The following is a 20,601-nucleotide window of genomic DNA, read 5'->3' on the forward strand; positions in this document are numbered from 1 at the left end:
GCTGAAACATTACCAAATTTGGACTCTCTGGCACACGTTGATGTAAGCTACTTTATCTATTGTTATATACTGCAACTATCTTTAGCATTCATTCTTATTTTCAACATATAAACCACAGTAATAGACACATCATGCTCGTTAAAGCAAGACTATGTAACTTCTGCTTAACCTTTTAGGCCATTTTAACTACAAGTGGCATTTACACACTAAATTCACTTAATTCTCTTGAGTCAGTTACACTTTTGTGATAAAACCATTGACATTTGTATCCATTCATTGAGTTAATTATGAGAATTCAAGCTCTATGCGGTAAAAAAAAATGTATTGGGCAAAGGTAAATTACAACGTTATCATGATGTGTTCTGATGTAATTATTTTTTGCCAAGGAACTCGAACGAATACGGTTGTTTGAACGATACGTTTTCACAGCAGTGCAGAATAGATATAAGGGAGACAATTATCTTTAACTTCCTTACACTACCGTTAAGCAGCTCGTAATACATCATTAAAACTACTAATGCCAAGATCTTTTTTTGCTATCAAAGCAAATATTTAAATAAAAATACAATCATTTGATTCCTTATTATTTGAATTGAATCTTTTTTATGCAAATAACCACTAAAGATGCCAATAACAAAGTAGAAGGATAATATTTTGAACTTTTGATGGTTCACACCGACTTCGGTACGGCTGAATTTAATTTTCGTCATTGGGACGGTGGTTAAATGACCAGAAGAGACGAGGGGTTCTTTAGGGTTTAATGAACCCAGAATCCCTAACCCAGTGGGTAACCCAGTTCCCGTGGAAGTGCTCAGAGGCCAAAAGAGGAACACTGCGGTGGCATTGAGCAGCTCACAGATGTGTGAACTACATGTGTGAAGGGACTTCAAAAGACAAATTGCTTTTTTAATTTCAGCTACCTAAAGACTACCCACAAGCTATTTCTCATTAAGGGCCACATCCTCTCAGCACACCTCTTTGAAGGTAAAGAACCCATTAGGCATGAATGAAACACATGAATACTGATGAACTTTGTAATTGCTGCCAAGCCCCCCCCCCCCCTATCTTACACACACACATGCTCCATGTATTCAATCAGGTGACCTTCGGCCTTCTAGCCGGGCCCTTGCTGCTCGCAAATTAACCTTTGTCTGTGTGTGGAGGCCCTCGGGTGCCATCCTGGAGAGGCTTATCATGATCTAATTGTGATTGGCAAGAGGGTGGAAGTTGTGATTAAATCTGGACTTGAGTCGCGAACGCTTGGGTGTTTGGCTTAATGAACTGAGCTGTGAGGGGTCACACCCGGGGTAATAGGGATCTATCAGGATTCATCCGCACACTGCAGCGGCCATGGCCACTGACGGAGGAAAAGTCTGTGTGCTTACAGTATGTACCCATTTAAAAAGGGTGAATATTTATAAAAACACGCTCTTTTTTTACAAACTTAATGCAACCACAGTAACATAATATACTATATCCTGCTCCAACTGCCCATCCTGTTTGGGGGTGGGGGGGGGGGGGGGGGGGTGGGGGGGGTCCTGAAATATGTCATAACGTGATGTCTTTGCTCAGGACTGCATGCTACTAAATCCAATCTGCCATGCACTTGGGAGATCAAGACCAAATCTCCCACCTTCACCACCCCTTTTCCACTGCTCTCCTCCTCTTCCTCCGTCCCCCTTTCTTCCTTTACATTGCTTGCGCTGTTCTCCTTCATGCCCTAAACTCCCTCTTGCAACTCTTCCGTCTTCTCTGGCTGATGCCGGATAATGACTTGTCATGTAAGCTCCTGTGTGCGTATGTGAATCTGTTCACGTGTGTATGTGCGCGTGCGTTTACTTCCTGCATCCTGCCCCACCCACCATCTCTGCAGATCATCTCCTCGCTGCCCTTCTTCCTGCTTCCTCTCTTTGTCAGTTCCTTCTCCTTTGGAGCTCTTCCATTGCAAGAAGCTGAAAAGACTTTTTTTCGGATGTCTCGTGTAGTCGCGCGGATCGCTGTGGCGCTGAGGTACCATGTGTGAAGTCAAAAAGCTCAAAGACTGAGCTGATTTGACGTTGTGATTCTCTGATGAAATGTTGGCAATTAATGAGCTCCATCGAGTGAAGAAAGAACAACAAACAGGGGCCTTGCTTATACTGTCACAGCGCTAGCTGCAGAGAAACTGAATTAATTTCATTTTCATGTTGTTGTTTGCAATGTATGTTGTCTTTTATACAGCTGCTCTGACTGATACAATTTTTTTCTCATTTTGTGCTATGCCTCATAAATAAACTTCAGCTGCATCTCTAACTGCATTGCGTGCATAGGTCCATAGGAGAGGAAGTTGCATTTAATTATTTCAGCAGGTGACGTCCACAATTAGCGTATTCTTCATGCTACCTCGGCTGTAAATCACTGCATCTTCCAAATGTTGAAACTCAATTCTTTAAATCTAAATTGTCAAATTGTATTTAAAACTGTTCCAACTACTTTGACTCAGTTCAAGTTACCCAAACAGGATGAACGCATTGTGCCCTTCTTATACTCAATATTTAGGGTTTGAATATCGAGTATTTGGGATGAGAGAGAAATAAGTCCATAGAGAGTCGCTAAAAAGAATTAAGAGTTTTAAACAAGTTGGTTTCAGCTGAAAGCATTCTAGGTGTTTTGCAGTCTCACCAAATATTATGTGAGAACTTGAGGACATGCTGGGCTCAGTCCCCCCAATAAAGCGAGAGTCGATTCCTTCTTTTCTAAAGCAAATTGCTCCAAGCGTCCCCGTGGCTCAGCCTCCAGAGCGACCTTGCCAGGGATACCACGTACATTGCCACCATTAAACAAAGCAAAAAGACGAACTGAACCTCCACAACACAAGAAAGTATTCCTATTTCTGTTGGCCTAGAGGGATCTGCAGAAAGGGTCAGAAAATATTAGAGGATTCACAGCTCCAACAAGGCAGTATCCAGACAGCATGACAGCAGACGCATTTGGCCCCCAAAAAAACAACTTCTGTATTTTTGCACGGAATAAAAATTGCATAGTATGTTACACAAAAGATGCAAGATGTGGACCAATCTCTTCACAGTCATCCCGTGAAGAAATTGGGCTGTAAAGAGAGGAAACAGTAATCCCGTTTCCTGGAATAGCCCGCGTGAATAGTGGGAAAAATCAAAAACTGGCAGGTGTTCGCAGAAACAAACCCAAAGCTTGTACCAGTAGCGCTATGATTTATCATAACCCTTATCAGCTTCTGTTGTCGAGCAGCTGACAGCTTGGCCAGCCAAATGGCTGATTAAAATGTATGTGTGGCCACTCTAGAGTGAAATGAAAGCTCTGACTGTGGCAGAAGATGGATTCATGTGGCAGAGCGTAGGGCTTAATACGACGTAATGTTATTGACATGCTCCTGTGCTTTATTATTCTTCCTCCCGCTCCTCATCACATTACAATTGCTCTGCTATACGCAGCCATTTGACAAATGTCCAGCACAGCTACAACACAGATAGAGACATGACATTTCTTCTTTCCTTTTGTATCTTTTACCCTGAAGGCTGAGAGCTTGTTGTTTTAGGAGCACTTTTTCATTCAATTTTTTTGAATTATTCTTGTTTTGGCTGCTCAAGACTTCCCAATACTACTAAAGGCTGCTTCAGAAGAGTCTCAATCTGCTGAATCAAATGCTTGGATATTTATAAAATGTGTGGTTTGGGCTTGGTAGGGGGGGGGGGTAGGTGTATTTTTTTCTGTGTTTTTTTATCCTTTGAAAATCTGCAGTGTTCTGGAGTCAAACTGGGATTGCATACTGTGCTGCACGAGAAGCAGCTATTTCCAAAGTATTTCTTAGTGTCCTTCTAAATTCGACACAAACTGCATTCTGCCATGAAACTTACTGCCGAATGGGTTTTTATTAAGCCCTCATTTTTACAGTAATGCTTGTAGCAGCATACATATGAAGTGTGAGGGCTCACATCCAAAAAATAGCAAGGAAATAATTGCTGATGGTAAATCAACACAGCAGGTTCTAAGCATGTACTCCATGTATTGTACTTAAAGTGAAAGTAAATACTAGTTTAAATACCAGACAGTGTTTTGAGTTAGTTTCAGATCAGTCTATTGATTAAAATACAACATTTTAGACATTTGGTTTTAGTCAACAAAAAATGTTGTTTAGACTGAAAATACATTTTTGTCTTTTAGTATAAAAAAGGAAGCTACAGGGTTTAATTTGAGATAACCGTTATTAGCTTAACAATACTGAAATGCTAAAAACATTTGATCCCATTAATGACAAATTGTTCCTTCAGCAAACATTGAGGGGGAAGATAACACTCTTTCTTCCCCCCCACACAATATATTGATAACGGCATATCAACGTTAGCTAACCATTAGGACATGTGTGCACGCTGGCATGGACGCTTTCCTAGTTTATCTCAAGCCACCAGGAAGAGCACTAAACTTTGAAGCAATTCTTACGTAGTGGCAATCGCTGGAATTACAATTTGCAGGTTCATCACCAGGTGATGCCAAAAAATACTTTTTTCCCATAAACTTACATTGTACGAACACATGAATAGCCCATATTTAAAGTATTAGGTCCTAAGAGTTAGGCTAGACCGAGGCCTAGGAGGCGGGGTAAAAAGAAACGCTATAGTGCACTTGCTCTACGGGCCCCATGAATGCGGAAGATCAACGGAAAATCCAGGCATTTTCATCTGAATTCTACACTCGGAAGTCGTACTTTACAAATACTTTAAATAAAATATTTTCAAGATTTGGTCCATTTACTGTTACTTTTTTCAGCTAACGCATGCTTAGAGCACTGTGATCTCGCCGCCAGGGCCAACAAATATGCAGTGTAAGGTGAAGAACATTAAATGCTGAAACATAACATATTGATTTGTGTATTAAGCAAACAATGTTGTCGTGGTGTCTCTGAGGAGCTGAATGACTCGTGTGTGTGTGTGTGTGTTTGGCTGTGAGGCAATATGAATTGTAAGGATACCAACGTAAAGACATGCCCTTTTTCTAAACATAAAAGCGATGTATGTAATGGCTAAAGCCTTGCAAACAAAAATGTTAGCTAGATGTAGCTGGAAACCAGCATTACATCTGTTCTACTGGAGAGGACAGAGTGTGCATGTGTGCACATGTTAGACGTTGCCAGACTAAAATGCTATATCACTCCAGCACGCTACAGCTGTTCGGAGAGTCCAGGCGCCAAGATTATGAGTCTGAAATCGCATTTTGGATCCAAACACTGCATTAGTAGAACCTTGATGTCATCCCTCTACCCTGAGGCCTGACAGGCTAGTTTTTAAATGAATCCTTCAAACAACCCTAATCAGAGGCTGAAAGAGCCAGCTGAACAGCGGAAAGGAGAGCGGAGCCGACACAATTACAGCTTAAGGTAAAAGAGTGGTCAGATGATGTAGGGACTGAATGAAATCTCCAAAACGAGCAGCGGGAGTTGATTGAGGTCCAGAAACAATGAAGGGGCCCACTTACACGGACTGCAATTTATTTGGAGTCTGGACCTTGACTGTGATTGAAAAACAGTTTTGAAGATGTCCTTGATTCAGTGATTTGAAAACATTCTGAACAGGTTGCATTTGATGAATCATGATGAGTGAGAACAGTGGCTTAATTGTTGGTGTTTCCTGCAACATCCATCTTTTAGTTTAGATCATTGTGGGAAATATCCTTATTTCTTGCCAAATTAGATGAGAAGATTGTCAATGTGGTATTATTCTTTCAATTTTAAGCTTGAGTCAGCAGCTAGGTAGCTTAGCCAGCTAGCCTACAGACTGGAAACAGGGGGAGCAGCTAGCCTGGTTCTGTCTGAAGGTTACAAAATCTGCCTTCTAACGACTCTTGACCTCACTCATTTTGTTTTAGGGATACATAACATAAACTGTAAAACAAGTTGTGTGCTTTTACTAAGCTTTTGGTCGAGAGCAGGAAGAAATAGTCTGCTAGGCTGCCCGGCTTCTGCATGGTTAAGGCTTCATATTGAATAAACTGGCAGGTACGACAGTGATATTGATCGTCTCATATTCCTGTTTGAACAAGGGCAATACCTACACTGGCAAAAAAAAAATCATGATTAAATGAAAAATAACGCAAAAAATAATGTTCCACCATCTTAAATCGTGCAGTAGATTGCCGTTAGAAAGAATGAAACTTCACACTGCCTCGACTTAAAGTAGACATTTGTTTCCCCCCCCCACCAACGCTGATAGAGTGACCAGAAACTCATCGCAAAGCACAGCCTTGAAATTATTAATACCCTGCCTATGCTGCCATGAATCAGAGAAATTCTCATTGGGAGCACTGTCTCATCATGAGGAGGGAGAGAGAGAGAGAGAGAGAGAGAACTGGGGTCTGGACGATCTATTTTGGGTGAAGCAAGCTTGTCTGCCGCTCTGCTTTGTGGAGCCACTCTGAAAAGTGATTTGATTTTCCTTTTCTGCCCCTTTTCTTTTCCTAAAATGCTTGGGTAAGCACAGAGAAGCACTATCACACACATGCACACACTAAAACATAAACACGCAGTTAAAAAAAAGAATAGACGGCACAAATGCAGCATAAACACGCCAAATATAACCACGAGATAGACCTCAGTCCATCTTCCTGACACGCTCGCACGTAAGCACGTAACACAACAGGATGGCACAGAGCTTCTGTTTTGATTTAACTTTGTGGTGTATGCCAAATATCAACTACAGTGTGTTAAATACTAATTAGCACATTTTAGTGACAACTGTCATCCAATTACAGGCCCCCTATGCAGTTGCAGGTATTGAGTAAATGCACCAATTCCTGCAAAAAAAGTTGCGTAATGTTCGGATGGTTTAGCATGTGGAAATATGTATAAACCTGCAAAAAAAAAGAAAGAAACTGTGCAGCTACAACAAACAATGGAAAGCAAAACATGTAAATGTAAGGACTTCTCTCTGGCTGTGCAAAAGGACAAAGGACTGCTTTAATCAGTCAATTGCAGCAAAACATATCCATGGAAAAGGAAGATCTTGTGAGTCAAGCTCCTCTTTCGCACTTGAAATGTTTTCTTGTTTACTTTTTTCACCCAGACTCTGATTTGTATACAACCTATTTTTTGTCAGTTTTTATCTTCGTTAGGTAGCAGTGGATGGATGCATATAAAGACATGGGGAGTATGAGAGATGAGAGTCGCAACCAAATAATCACTTGATTTATAAAAAAATGTTTTGGACTGTTATTTGGACAAAACAAGCAGTTTGAGAACTTGCAAATTACCTTTTTGCTGCTTTTTCAGATTTCTTCGTATAAGCAATCAATCGATTACTTGCAAAGATAATCAAAAGATGAATCAATGACATCAGCCCCAGTTGGGAGCCCTCACCATCTCACTAAGGACCTAGGGATGCCTTTGCTTTCATTCAACTGCATTCACAATACAGAGGGGTCTGAGCCGCATTGACTCATCATTCAAATAAATTCAAATGAGTCCCTGTGTAGCTTAAATAGGGTTTTCATAATGAAGCTATGGCCCCTTTCTCCTTCTGCGACCTTGTGTAAAGTACGTAAAGAATGGTGCTTTCCCATGAGACGCCCTTATTCCCCCGCGTTAGTGTTTCAGAATAATGAACTCTGCTTAATAACAGGGTGTTTGGCGTGAAACAATGAATGATCATCAATTATAACGGTGACAGAGAAGGGAAAACAAATGACCCTGGTAACCCTTGGTTTCACTGAAGGGCTTATGTGCATACACACATGTATACCAGTAACTCTTCATCCACTGCAATTAAGCACATTTCCCTCACGCAGAGGATGCTACAGGGCAATGACGATAAGGTGAAGTCCCTTAAATGTTGCTGTGATTTTGGGTGAACACGTGAAATCCCAATCATTTCTCCCCGTCTGCACCCTTGGGGGACAGAGGCAAGGTGTGTCAAACAGCGTTGTAGGCTCCTGATAAGGGCCGTCTCTTGCAGTATTGTGTGCAAATCTAGAATGAAGCAACTGCAAGTGTGTGTGTATGGTTGTGTGTGAACTTATGCACAGATTCTTTCATGCATGTGTAGGAGATAGCTAGCTGAACTGTAGTTGCCATTTCACTTTTAAGGTTTTTTTCTTTGCATTTGAGCTTCATTTTTCTCAAAAAAATTGCTATTTTCCTGCTTTCTCCTTCATTTATTCTCACTGACTCACAGAGACACACAGCAGGGGGCGGGACATTCGCAATTTACAACCTCTCAGGCTCTTTGCCAACAAAATATCAGTCGTACAAAGCTTCTTTTTTTTTTCGTGAAGCAAAGTCTTTATCCCAACCTCAAACAGGTTTACTCATTGTTGTGGTTATATGTTGGATTCGGAGTAAAATGTGACGTGAAGAAGAATGCAGAGCTTACAGTGATGGCCAGGAGGAAAACACAGCAAACCTCACAAGTCACAGTCAAATAAAAAGAGGAATGGACTTATGTTCCTGCATCGGGGTGTCACAGAGGCTCTGTAGCTCTGCTGGAGGCACTGTCAGAGCTGAGGTGCAACTCTTCAAAAAAATGGAAGTGCAGCTCGGGGCTACGAGGTCTGCAGACATGGAGTCCACAATAACTGTGCGACTGGTCAGGTTGAGCTGTTTTGGTTTTCTCCTAAAGGTTTCTCGTGCTGGCAGTGATTGTGGTTAGCCGAGAGAAAAGTCACTTGAAGAGAGGCTCGGGCATTTTCTCTTCCTTCATGGTAGACAGATTCATCTTTTGCGCAAGGGTTTGATTCCTGAAATTGAGATCCAGTATTTCCTGTGAATTCTCTTCTTCTGTTACCATTTCCCAGGAACACTTTTTCTTCTTTTAGTAGGTATTTGTCTGTGTGTGCAGACAATGTAGAATATCAAAATGAGGATTGCCTTCTTCTGGACTAATTAATACCTCTGCTGCAAGTAAAATTGCAGTAATATAACTGGAAAAATATCCACCTGTAGCTGTTTATGCCAATTACCTTTCATGCCAAAATATCAGTTTAATGGTTAGATGTCTGTCGAGATATTGTTTCGATTAAATGTGCAAATTTGAGTGCAAATGCTGTAAATGCAAACAATTGGCCGATGGTTCAACAAGAACCCAACTTGGAAAAGAACGCTTTCAATGAGCAATGCTCCACATCACCAGACCACCAAAGTAATTATGCAATAGATATTCGTTCCCTGTCACTGTAGCAGTGAGAGTACTAAGTAAGAAGAATTGTCGCTTAAATAATAATGTCAGAAAATTGAAGTTGACATCTTTTAACGATTGATTATCCGCATTTTTAGTTTCTGTAATCAAACTTCATTTATGACAAGAAACTCGGTGTAAAGAACAATGTATTCCTATTGGAAGTAATAGGTTGCCAATCAAGGGAGACCTTCAACTCTCGATGACACATTCATCATGCTGTCGTTGTGATGCTGCAGCAATCAACAGGTGAAAATCTTACACTGAACTATAAATAAATCTGTTGCTACGCCAGAAGCATCTACATCAGGAAAACCTCGACAGGGAAGCATAAATCCAACTTAAGTGAAGAGCGAAGCTACGGTGAATGTGACATCAACCCGGGCAGGTTCACATACACCTAAGAGTGTTACAAACAATGCTAAAGATGAATAGTTCATATTATTAACATGATCTTTAAGACAGCAATCTGATATTCTCTCTTAAATTGCACAGTTCAAAATCTGATATCATGCCGGCACAAGTGTGTAGTCTGTGCACTTGTGTATGGCGGTGGCAGGGTGCATAGCTCCTTTCACTGCAGCTTGATCAGCATGCAGGCTGAGGTGTGTGGGAGAGCGGTGATTGAATACTGAGGCTGCAGGCCCCGGCACTGCCTTTAATCTCCCCTCCCCATTTAACTTGGCCTCTGTGCTGCTGCTCTGCCGAGGCTCAGCTGGGGCATAAAGACACACACATATACACACACATCGCTGCTTCTGCCTGCCTCTCCCGGTCCTATCTGTCTTCTGATCTGTCCGTCTTTATGTCAACATGTGTCCCCCCCATCTCTGCTCTCCTCTCTTTTCTCTTTACATATGTTTCCATTTGTCCTCTGCACAAACAAACTGGAATATATCCCCAGAAATAAACATTAGGCCTTACTTTACTACACCTGACCTGGAGAAACACAGGCACCAAACTGTCACGAAGCCCTCAGTGCAATGATGGGGTTTTCCTTCAAGGTATTCTGGAGCTTAAGTACATGTCAATGCCAACTGCAGAGCACAATCCATTTTATTCTATATGCCAAAGGGGAAAATTGCAGACTGCATATAATAAGATCAGTGAGTGTGGTTTTGGTTGAGTTGTAGTTACAGTTATCTTCAGCAATAAGGCAATCTTTTATAGGATTTAGAGATCGTCTTACTGCCGTAGCCACGCTCCTGAAATCTCATTATTTCGAAATGAACTCTTCATCCTAGAACTTAAGTGTCTGTGCGGCCCCGCTGGCAGGTTCTGCTTTCAACTTTAGAGGTGATATAAGGCAGGTTGGAGAAGTGTGTTACAATTGCACCGATCAGTCACTTCCTCTAAATATTGCTGTTGTAAGACAGCTGTCGATTTCATATAACGACGATCCTGAAAAAACTAATTAAAATCAACAAAACAGCTGGTGCGCAAATTCTGTTTTGGTGCGTCTCCTGCCCTTGGAGCAAGTACAAAAAAGGCATCTTTTATTTTTGTATCTGCAGATTCCATTTACTGTTGAACCTGATTCATTGTGGTCGGATGATGACAGCGAAAAAAAAACAGCTGGAGCTTTATTTAGTTCTATTTGTATATTTGAGCTTGAGATTACATACCTGTCAAATGTTCACAAATGCTTAAATAGTCAGGTCAATGTATCCAAGACTATTTCCCGTGGCATTGCCTTTTCAATGAGCATATAAGGCAGTATGTACAAATCCAGTCTGCTGAGGATGGTGACCCAAGCAGACAGAGTTAGGGGATAACGGTTGTCCGTTTAATAATTTAAAAGGCAGAGAGTCAATATATGAGGAGGCAACGGCGTACTTCTTTCCCACAAAGATGAAAACAGCTCCAGCAGGCAATGTAGATGCAAAGGCTTTTATAATAGAACTGCAGTTCTAGAAAGAGGGGGAACAGAGGTCTACAATATAGTGCAATAACACAGTGAATGGAAGAGTGGCCCCCATTTTTTTTATAAGAAAAATAAAAAACACATTTGTACAAGCAGAGGAAACACTGGAAAAGTCTACAGGCTCATCGTAACGCATTTTTAAAAAGTCTATCAGGTGCCTGACCTTCAAAAAAAAAAAAAAACAGAAGTAGCAATGCTGCCAGATCCGACAAGATGACCGTCGAAAGCAGCCCCGGTGATGGACAGAATGTGCCATTATGTGCAGGGGAATTGGCAGCCACGCTGGGTTAAAAGTTTATATTTGTGTGTCCCAGGGGGGAGAAAGAGGCTGTAAGCACAACTTGGGACAGGCTGCCGGAGATGAAAACAGAGAGAGGGGACCCATCAGAACCTCCACTCTCGCTGATGGGTCTCGGCTCTTGGCTGCTTTTCAAGTAAACCATTCCAGCAGTGGGCCTGCATTCATAATCAATGAAACTAGCAAGCATTAGATGTAGAGAAGCCTGCTTTGAATATTCTGTGCTGCATCTGTATTAGGGCTGCACAGTAAATTGTCTCCGCATCCACATTGTGGTGTAGTGCTTGTTGCACCCAAATCGCCCCACGGGCATGACTGTCCTCAGTGCGAGGTGTCGGCGGTGAAGTTGGCAACCCACCCGACCCGTCTTTAAACACAGAGCTCGTCTTGTTTACCCGGCTTTGTGGTTGTGACTTCTTTTACCTGTGGTGGCATTTAGCTGAGTTCGCCAAATACATCGATTGATCTTCATACAAGAACTGGTAGCTTTTTTTGCCTGGGACATGCAGTGTCAGTCTTTTAGCACAGTCTCATGCAAGTGCACATTTAACAAGATTTTGGTTTTAAAAAGTCAGCCGAAAACAAAAAGTCAAGTCAAAGACGGGGCTTTTAACCAACCAATGCAGGTAATAATAGTGGAATTAGCTAGCTAGCTATGGCAAATTTAGCAAGAGTCATTTGTGTTTATAGATTTTCGAGACGTTCTACGATCACTAGCTAGAAATGAGAAGTTCGCTTTTGATTAGCCCCATCTAGAATCAAGCTACTGAGAATTTTAAGTGATAAATTTGCACCTGTTATCATTGTAAACTGCACATGTGGGAATGGAAAGCTTCACAGGCGTAGGAACACTAAGTAAAGGGGGGCGGGGTTTTGGCGAACAGTCAATTACCAGATGCCTTCATGCTGGAAAATAGTCATACTACAAGAAAACCCAACTATGCCGTGCCTTATTAGCAGCTCACCCAATTACCGTCGCACAAAGTTAGGCTGCCAAAGAAAAGCCGGCCGGACAGTGAGGAAAGCATGCAGCTGTCACTTCCTTCAGACTTCAAAGTTTGCTGTTAGTGTTTCTATGTGACTGTGGCTGAGAGAAAAAGCAGGAGAAAAATAGGGATGATGGACAGAGAGAGAGAGAGAGATGGAAGAAAAAACGGGTGTAGCAAAGGGGGAAACGAGGGAGAGATTGTGCAGAGAAAGGGTGAAAGGGACAAAGTGAGAGAGGAAGAGAGAAGAAGACAAAAGAGGCTGAAAACCAGTAAAAAAATAACTGGGTCTGGGCCATGACCCAAGTTATTCAACCAGATTCATCAGTCCTTACTTCTCCTCTGCTCTCCACCTCGCCTATCTTCCAGATGAGCTGAACAGAGATGATTCTCTCATCTGAACAAAAGGCCTTTTCCTAATCAATGCAAATAACGCCGCAGACAGCTGACTGACTGACGATGCGACAACTACCCAGAGCGTGAAGCACATAGCTCATCTCATGTCAGACCATTGTTAAGGGTGTATTTCATTCATGTACACACACACACACACACACACACACACACTGGAGCATGCTACGCTCCCTCCGAGCTGCGTGTCAGTGACTGCGACAGATTTGGGCTTGTTGGAAACCGAATTACCCGTACTCAGGAATGCCATCTTATTGAAAGATGCCAAAGAGAGGAAGAGTGATATGTGTTCCTCTGCTTTTCCCTCCATTTCAAAATGCGTTTAAGTCCGTATGATGCCTGCTGGGGGGGGGGGGGGGGGGGACTGGGATGTCAGACGAAGGGACAAGCTGTCAGGTATTTTGTCATAGTGACACAACAATATCCAATATCTTAATTTTGGAAGAAGTGCTGCATTTTTGGTGCAAAAACAAAATTAAGCCATGTGGGCCGACACATATCACATTTCATCCTCTCAATGACTACTGTACATTTGCTGATCTCCTACCAGCCCACAGCTAGTTCTCTAGAGATTATCGCAATATGAGCTGATAAAGAAATATAATGGAAAGTAAAGGCTTCAAAGAAACCTATGAATATGCAAATACATGTTCAAGGTTTTAACTGCCGGATACTCGCACTTGTCTAAATTGCATTCATGTTGTGATGTAACTCCTACTCGTACATACACGTCAGATTTAATGTGAGCACAGGTGCATCAGATGAATATGAAAACTCTCAGCCCAGTCACCAGGTATTACAAATGTTGGCCTCATACGTTTTGGCAAACCACGGATACGTTGAACATGGACTCATTTGCATTTGATCAGAGCAAGTTACGTAGTACAGCGAGCGACCCTTATTGAAGGTTATGAGATGTATGTAAAACGAGTATCAGAAGCAATAATGTCTACTGTGGTGGATGAGACAAAAAGAACACATGACTTTCACCCAGGAGGCTGATGTCCTGTGTAAAACCAAAAGTCCTTTTTTAAAAGAAAAGGCTTTTTACGTAACGTTGTGTTACATAAAGTTGTTTTTATGTACGTTGTTTTACGTTGATGTATGTTATGTTGCTGAACATAACTTTCTTACGCTTGTTACATAAAGTAAGAAAGTCAGCTGAAGGTGGTTAATTATTTATGCAAGTTACATTGTTGCAGTTGTAATACAGCTAGGATTTTAACACAAACCATAAGAAACATCCACATTCAACGTATCCCAAGGTCTGCAGAAATATACAATGCAAACATTTTTTGAGTGCAGGGGTACTTCAAACTCATACATCAACTGGGTGTGCGACTACTTGTCTTGAGTCTCTGACTTGCAGATAATCTAAAAGGTCCTTCTTTGGACTGGTCATTGCAAAATTTAATTGGGATCGTGTTCCATCCCACCACATATTACTGAGAGAAGAGATTACTGTGCTGACACCTTAGCAGCCAACACTGCAGCACTGCACCCACTGTGGTATCACTAGCCTGCAATGAGGTAGCGAGGACGATGTAGTTCTCCAGGCAGAACTCCTTGTGGATTTACAGCCACTTGTTTAAAGCTTAATTGATACCGTATAGTAGTTGTTGCAGCCATGTAATTACACCCAATGAATTGAAAACAATGGTAAATGAGTGTGTAGTATATATTATGCTTTATGTCGGAGGCTGAAGTAAAATGAAAGCGCAAGAAATAGAAAGCTCACGGCATATTAAGCATCAGTAGGGACGAGGCCATTAATAGAGGAATTCCCTCCAGGCCTTTTTTTTTTTTTGCACAGCACACATAATTGGGTTACTTAGCCGTTACCCCAATTTCATAAACCCAGCCATTTTGTTTAGCTAAGCTTGAATCATCAGGTTTGCTAAAAGGCACTCATTTATCAATATCCATGGATGCCCTCTGTGTTGTACCCAAGAGGATGAGCTGAATTAGAAGGTTGGATGACCAATAGTGTTGTATTTCTTGATGTCTCCAGGACTACAACACCCGGAGGTCAATTTGAATTGCTCTTATTTGTCTCCCTTGGAAACCGATCACTACTCCTAATGTTCGAGACGCACAGATGAAAGTTAAAAAGTGGAGTATTGCTTAAAGTAAGGTTTAAATGTTATTGGAGATATCACATTCTCCAGTCTGTGTGCTGTGACTGACTCTGTGGTAAATATACTGTATAACACTTCTGACAACCTCTGCTTATGTATGCCTACCAGACATTCCTCGCCTCACAGTCTGCCATCAATCTGCTATTGAGTTATTCATCCGGAGAATAACTGAGCTGAATAAATGAGGGCAAAGAAACACTTTCACCCCGTCTTAGTCGTGTTTTGTTTATTCGATAACATCTCTGACACATGGCGTTCTCCTTAGTCTAATTTCCACTGTCTGAGAACAAGAGAGCGCAGGGTCAATACTCACGTTACATTTGATTGCACTGTTTGTGCAAGAATAGATGCGATAGAGAGGCGTTTGCAATTGGAATGTGTATACAGTACGAAAGGGTGGTAACAGAAAAAGAGGTTCGATTTCCTGAGCAGATTTGACTCACAGCAACACAACACTGTTCAATAAAAACTGAAAGGTATCAGAGCGGCACTTCGTTTCAATTGAAAATACATAAAGTTTACTGTTTTGTTTTGATTGTAAAAAAAAAAAAAGGTTGTACGGACGCATCTCTAATTTGCATGGTAATATGTCATTTATTGTTGGAACCAATGATGCATGTGCGCCGATCTCTGCAAAATATATCTATCAAAAGTTGTTACTCTGCTCATTTTTCAACCCTTAACTACCAGCCCCTGGACAATTTTGGAAGCAAAAAAAAAAAAAAAGGCGCTTCAAGTGGGAACTACCTCGGTGAAGTCGTCTGCATAGTCGGAGGGGAAACTTCCGCACCCATAATTCTCCTTCAGACATGCAAATACATCATCTCCTCCAAAAACTCCCCACCCATTGCCACAAACAGCAGCGAAAACAAGCACATAAAAAGGCAAACTGTGTCTTATATTTCACTATTCTGGCAGGGGAGGCTGTTTGGCCAGACATTTGCTCATGAATATTTAGGTAGTGGTGTTATGAATATGCATTAGGACGCTGGAGCAAGCGCTATCAGCACACAGATTTATGAGCTAGTGTAGAAGATAATGATAAAGGAGGAGATAACCTGGCTACTATGATGAACAGAATGCACACAGTGAAACAGAAGCAAACATATATACAGTATATATGTCTAAAACAGGGTATAGAACACATAAAATTTGAGCAAACAGCAAACAGCTGAAGTGTCAGCGGGATATAATATGAAATGGTATTTCTGTCATTTTCAGGGTGTGACTGTGTGGTTTGTTTCTCCTCTGCCCCTGAGATACACCGAGGAGTGTCACAATCTTTGTATTTATTTATTTGTATCTGTGCATTGCAGTACCTGTATGTGTGTGTGTGTGTGTCATTTGTGCATGTGTGGCTCCCTTTTAAAAGTGTGTCAACAGTGATAACACACTTTACTGCCCACCCCCTGTTTGCAGAGATATCGTAATCTGGTGCCTCGGGTGCAGGAAAGCCAGGAGGAAGAAGAAGAAGAGACACATACAGGAAAATACTGAAATAGTTTGGAATTTCCCCGGTGGGGAAAAATGGTGCAGATTGGCATGGACACCATGCTGGAACCTCCGGGATACAATTTAATTTTAAAGGGAAGGTTTTGTTGTGTACAGTTGTAATTTTCCGGCAGCCAAAGTCCTGCAGTTACTGACGACTACAAGCAATGCGTCACAACTGAGCAGGTTGGGTCACTTTAAAAAGAAGAGGACGCTTTGGCAATATTACAAGGACTGTGACAGATGTGCTGTTACCTTGATATTGACTTTCACCCATGCTAAATATTAAGGTTACGCATGTGGCTAATGCTCCAAAGGGAAACCAAAAAACTGCAAAACAATTTGACAGAGCTAATTAAAACTCGCACCATTGCAGCTCTTAAAACTGCTCAACTTCATTTCTCATGCATGTGAGTCACTGTGAAATGATTTTACTTAGCTTAGGCAACCTTGTTAGAGGCCCGCCCCCCCCCTCAAAAAATGTCAGAGGAATTAAAATTTGACTTTCAAAAAAAATCCCAATCTTTTTAGAGACTGCTGAACAAACACCGGCAGTGATGCAAAAATAAGTTCTGCTGGTAGACGTGAAACCAGGAGTTTGGGGAATAGAACTTGAGTCTGGTTTTCAGCTATTAAGTTTCTGGTCCCAACTGAGTCCCATTGGCGTCCCTTCTCTGTACGTCTTTGCTCTTTCTGGGAGTGTTTGCAAACCGCCCCTTCCTCCCCTGCTTGCTTCTCTGCTTCCCTGAATTACACTGAAAACACTTCTGTGAATCAAACTCGCAACTAATAGACAAAAGGATGTTGTGCGCAGGAGCATTCTAGCGATAACATTCATTTCAAAACACACCAACCCCACCACACTCCACCCAGTTGAAGATAATACCAAAGATAGAATAATGAATCATTCAGTATATTGACAAGTTCATAGATGCGTGGTTGGGACTGACCTGGGAACAGGGCTCAATGACGTAAACAACACATTAACATATGTTAATTTATTCGTTTAAGTGATTCATTATAGCCTGATGGTTTTAAAGTCTTCACCATACACACAAAGGGCATCATTTTCACTTCACTTCCTTTTTAAGTTGGATTGTCTTACTAAAATCTCATGTCTGTCAGTTATCACAATGCGCTCATGAGCAACATCAAAAGGTGCAGCGAGTGTTTCCGGACTTATATAACCGTCAGTACTGCGCTCAGGCCTCTAGTACCTGCTGACATGTGACTTTGGTTGCCTCAATGGTAGCTTCAGCCCCACCCTGGTCTTGCCTAGGAATGGCCCCCCCATCTATGGGTTGTCCAGGCTGGTCCGGTCCAAATATCTTTTCCAAACCAATTTTCCTTGACCTCGATGGAAAACGTCATGAGATCAAAGAAAGATGAAGGAATCCTGCCCAAAATAGAATCCCTCTTGAGTAGGATGTTTTTAACGTCTCTGTATAGGGAATGTAATTGACGGCTGAATGATTGGGCACTTCAAATGTTGCTGCCGCAAGGAATTATGGGTAAGCATCATCTACTGTCCTTTCATAGAGGATGGTGCAGTTTAACCGATGCTCAAAGGTATATGCACCTTTCCATAGCATTTAAAGAATTAGACCAGCTCTTATCATGGCTGCCACTTAAATACTTCCAGGTCATTTCATTCAGTTTAGTACCTTCCCAAGCAAAAAAAGACCATTTAAGAACCTTGGACTATCAGACTAAACTCAGGTGGTCCTAACTACAGAGATAAATCCTTACCTTTATCATTTAGCATATGGTTGTTATTTTAAAAAGAAAATGAGGATCCTGTCTGAAAATGAAATCGTGAATATATGTTATGTTGCTATTAATCAAAAGGAATTATGATTGGCATAAGTTTGTACAATAAATATCGTATAACCAATTGGCCATCATGCCTGTTTCTACAGCCACTATAGACTCCATATACTCCATTAGGCTCTATAAAAAGAGTACAGAGTGATGGGGGCCATCATTTAGCTGAGCAGAACAACTTAATCCCACATGTCGACATTAAGTCACCGTGTCAACCATGCTTAATGCAGAAAAATACATAATTTCATTCAACAAAACACGGTCAAATACATGGAAGGAGGACAATAATTTCCAAAGCAGCAGAGAACGATGTGCCCCATACACACACCTCATTCCACAATAACTGGATAAGCGAGCCCTGATGGCTCGGCACGGTTGCTGCCTTTTCAAAGCTAACAAAGTCTTTGTGCCAGTGACAAAGGTAAATTGACTCCTGGAAAAAAAAGAAAAAAAGAAAAAAGAAATACTGCTGCTGCCATTGAGAGACGGGAGCAGGAGAGGATAGAGGGATACAGGAAGGCATTGTATATCACAGCAAGTATAGTGACACAATGTTAGTGCTTTGCGAGTTAAAGAGTGCACAGCCTCCTTCATCGTCTCGGAGGACTTGAGCATATCCACGTCCATTTTCTTTTCCTTCTTTTTAACAGTTCGTCACAACCTGAATTCTCATCCCCTCAATAAGCTTTTTTTGCAACACACACTGTGAGGTGCCGACAGAGGAAACAGCACTTGCTTGCTACAGCGACAACATTTCGCATTAACAAAAGAGAAGCAAATGGGGAAGCAGGAAAAAGAAGACGCAAACATGTCAAGTATGTAGAGGAAGTTCTCCTTTTAACACGTGTGTGTGTGTGTGCCTGCATTCAAATGTGTCTGTGCGCGAGTGCGTGTCCACGTGTGTGCGAATTCGTAATAAAGCCAAGAGCTAGAGCTGGAGCACAGACAGTCAATGTGCTCTAAAGGAGACTATGCACTCACTGCGGCGCGGCATAAATGATAAATTATTCATTGGCTTCAACACCAGAGCTATCATCAGGCCTCCGCTATTATTATGGTGACTTATTACCTATGGTCAGCCGTCGCCTTAAGGTGCAAAAGAAAGAAAAAACGTAAAAGAAAATGGTCCTGGACAGTATGGGGCGAGGGGGGACCTTGTTACGCTCACTTTCGAGAATGAAAGGTTGTGGACAGAGGGAGTGTTGATAGAGTTAAGTGCCAGCCTTTCATTTCTTTCTTCTCACCCACACGAAACATGAAGTCCCTTTCCTGCACAGTTTTCTCTGTCCCTCCCCTCCCCGCCTGCTCCCACTTGTCGTTATTCTATACAGTATAGTTTATAGAATTCACTCCGTCCTCCTCTTTCCTTGAATCCATCTCTCACTCTGTCCCTCTCTGCCCCCCCCCCCCCCCCCCCCCCCCCCCACCGTCGCTCTGTCTTGCTCCCACAACCCCTATTTCTGTCTCTATCTCCAGTGGAGGAGGTGCCAGGGCAGTGTAATTGGTATTCAGGCTCTGTCAGAGCCAATGCAGAGCCCTGTTAGCAGAATAAGAGTGGAAACATCCTTATCTGGATTTCCACGCTAACCAGAGGGTGTGGAGTGTGGGGGGAGGTGGGAGGGGGGGCTCAGCTACACTTGCTGCTCTTGTTATTTTTCTTACTTTTTTCCCATCTTGTTTCCCCTCTTGTTTTCTCTCATCGTCCTCCCCCTGCTGTCTGTGCTAATTATTGACTGGCTGTGTTGCAGGCTTCTAAGCCCCCGCACCCACACACACACACACAATAGAAGTGCGCACATTTACTGGAGTCTGTAATGACACACAACTGCATATAGGCACACATATATGCAAGGAAGCGTGGAGGAACACCTGCCTGCGCGAGCACACAGACACACACACACACAACTCCACAGACATTACACAACCGTGTAAAGCCCCCTACGGAGGCTTTCACTGGCGCAGTTTCCACACATCTGCATCCACCATACTTATTACACACACACACACACCCACACACACACACACACCACTCTCTCACTGTGTCCTCTCCTCTATCTCCTCTCAGTTCCAGAGGACTACACTACAAGACACATGTACTTGCGCAGCACCATTACGGAGCTATTTTGAGGACGTTGAGTAAAATGCGACCGGCACCAAACTCAAACTGCTGCATACTCACGAACAGTAAAATGTGACCTCATCCTGAAGGAGAATTCATTAAGGCAACTATTTATATATTAGCTTTGAAAACAGAGTAAGGAATGTGATGGTGGAAGGCTTTAAGAGGGATCAGGAACACAACAAAACTGCCAGAGATTAATGACAAAACAAATTTAAAAAAGACAACTTTAAA

General features: G+C 42.1%; 1 protein-coding gene across 1 annotated transcript in view; it reads right to left on the bottom strand.

Moving 5' to 3' along the window:
- The window catches only part of LOC142970853 (chemokine-like protein TAFA-5), a 73,556-nt gene that overhangs the window by 41,511 nt on the left and 11,444 nt on the right, over nt 1–20,601 (bottom strand). The gene's annotated exons all lie outside the window — the stretch shown is intronic.

The sequence above is a fragment of the Anarhichas minor genome, unplaced genomic scaffold (assembly GCF_050575085.1).
Source record: "Anarhichas minor isolate MPS153535 unplaced genomic scaffold, ASM5057508v1 ptg000045l, whole genome shotgun sequence".
NCBI classification, from domain to species: domain Eukaryota; kingdom Metazoa; phylum Chordata; class Actinopteri; order Perciformes; family Anarhichadidae; genus Anarhichas; species Anarhichas minor.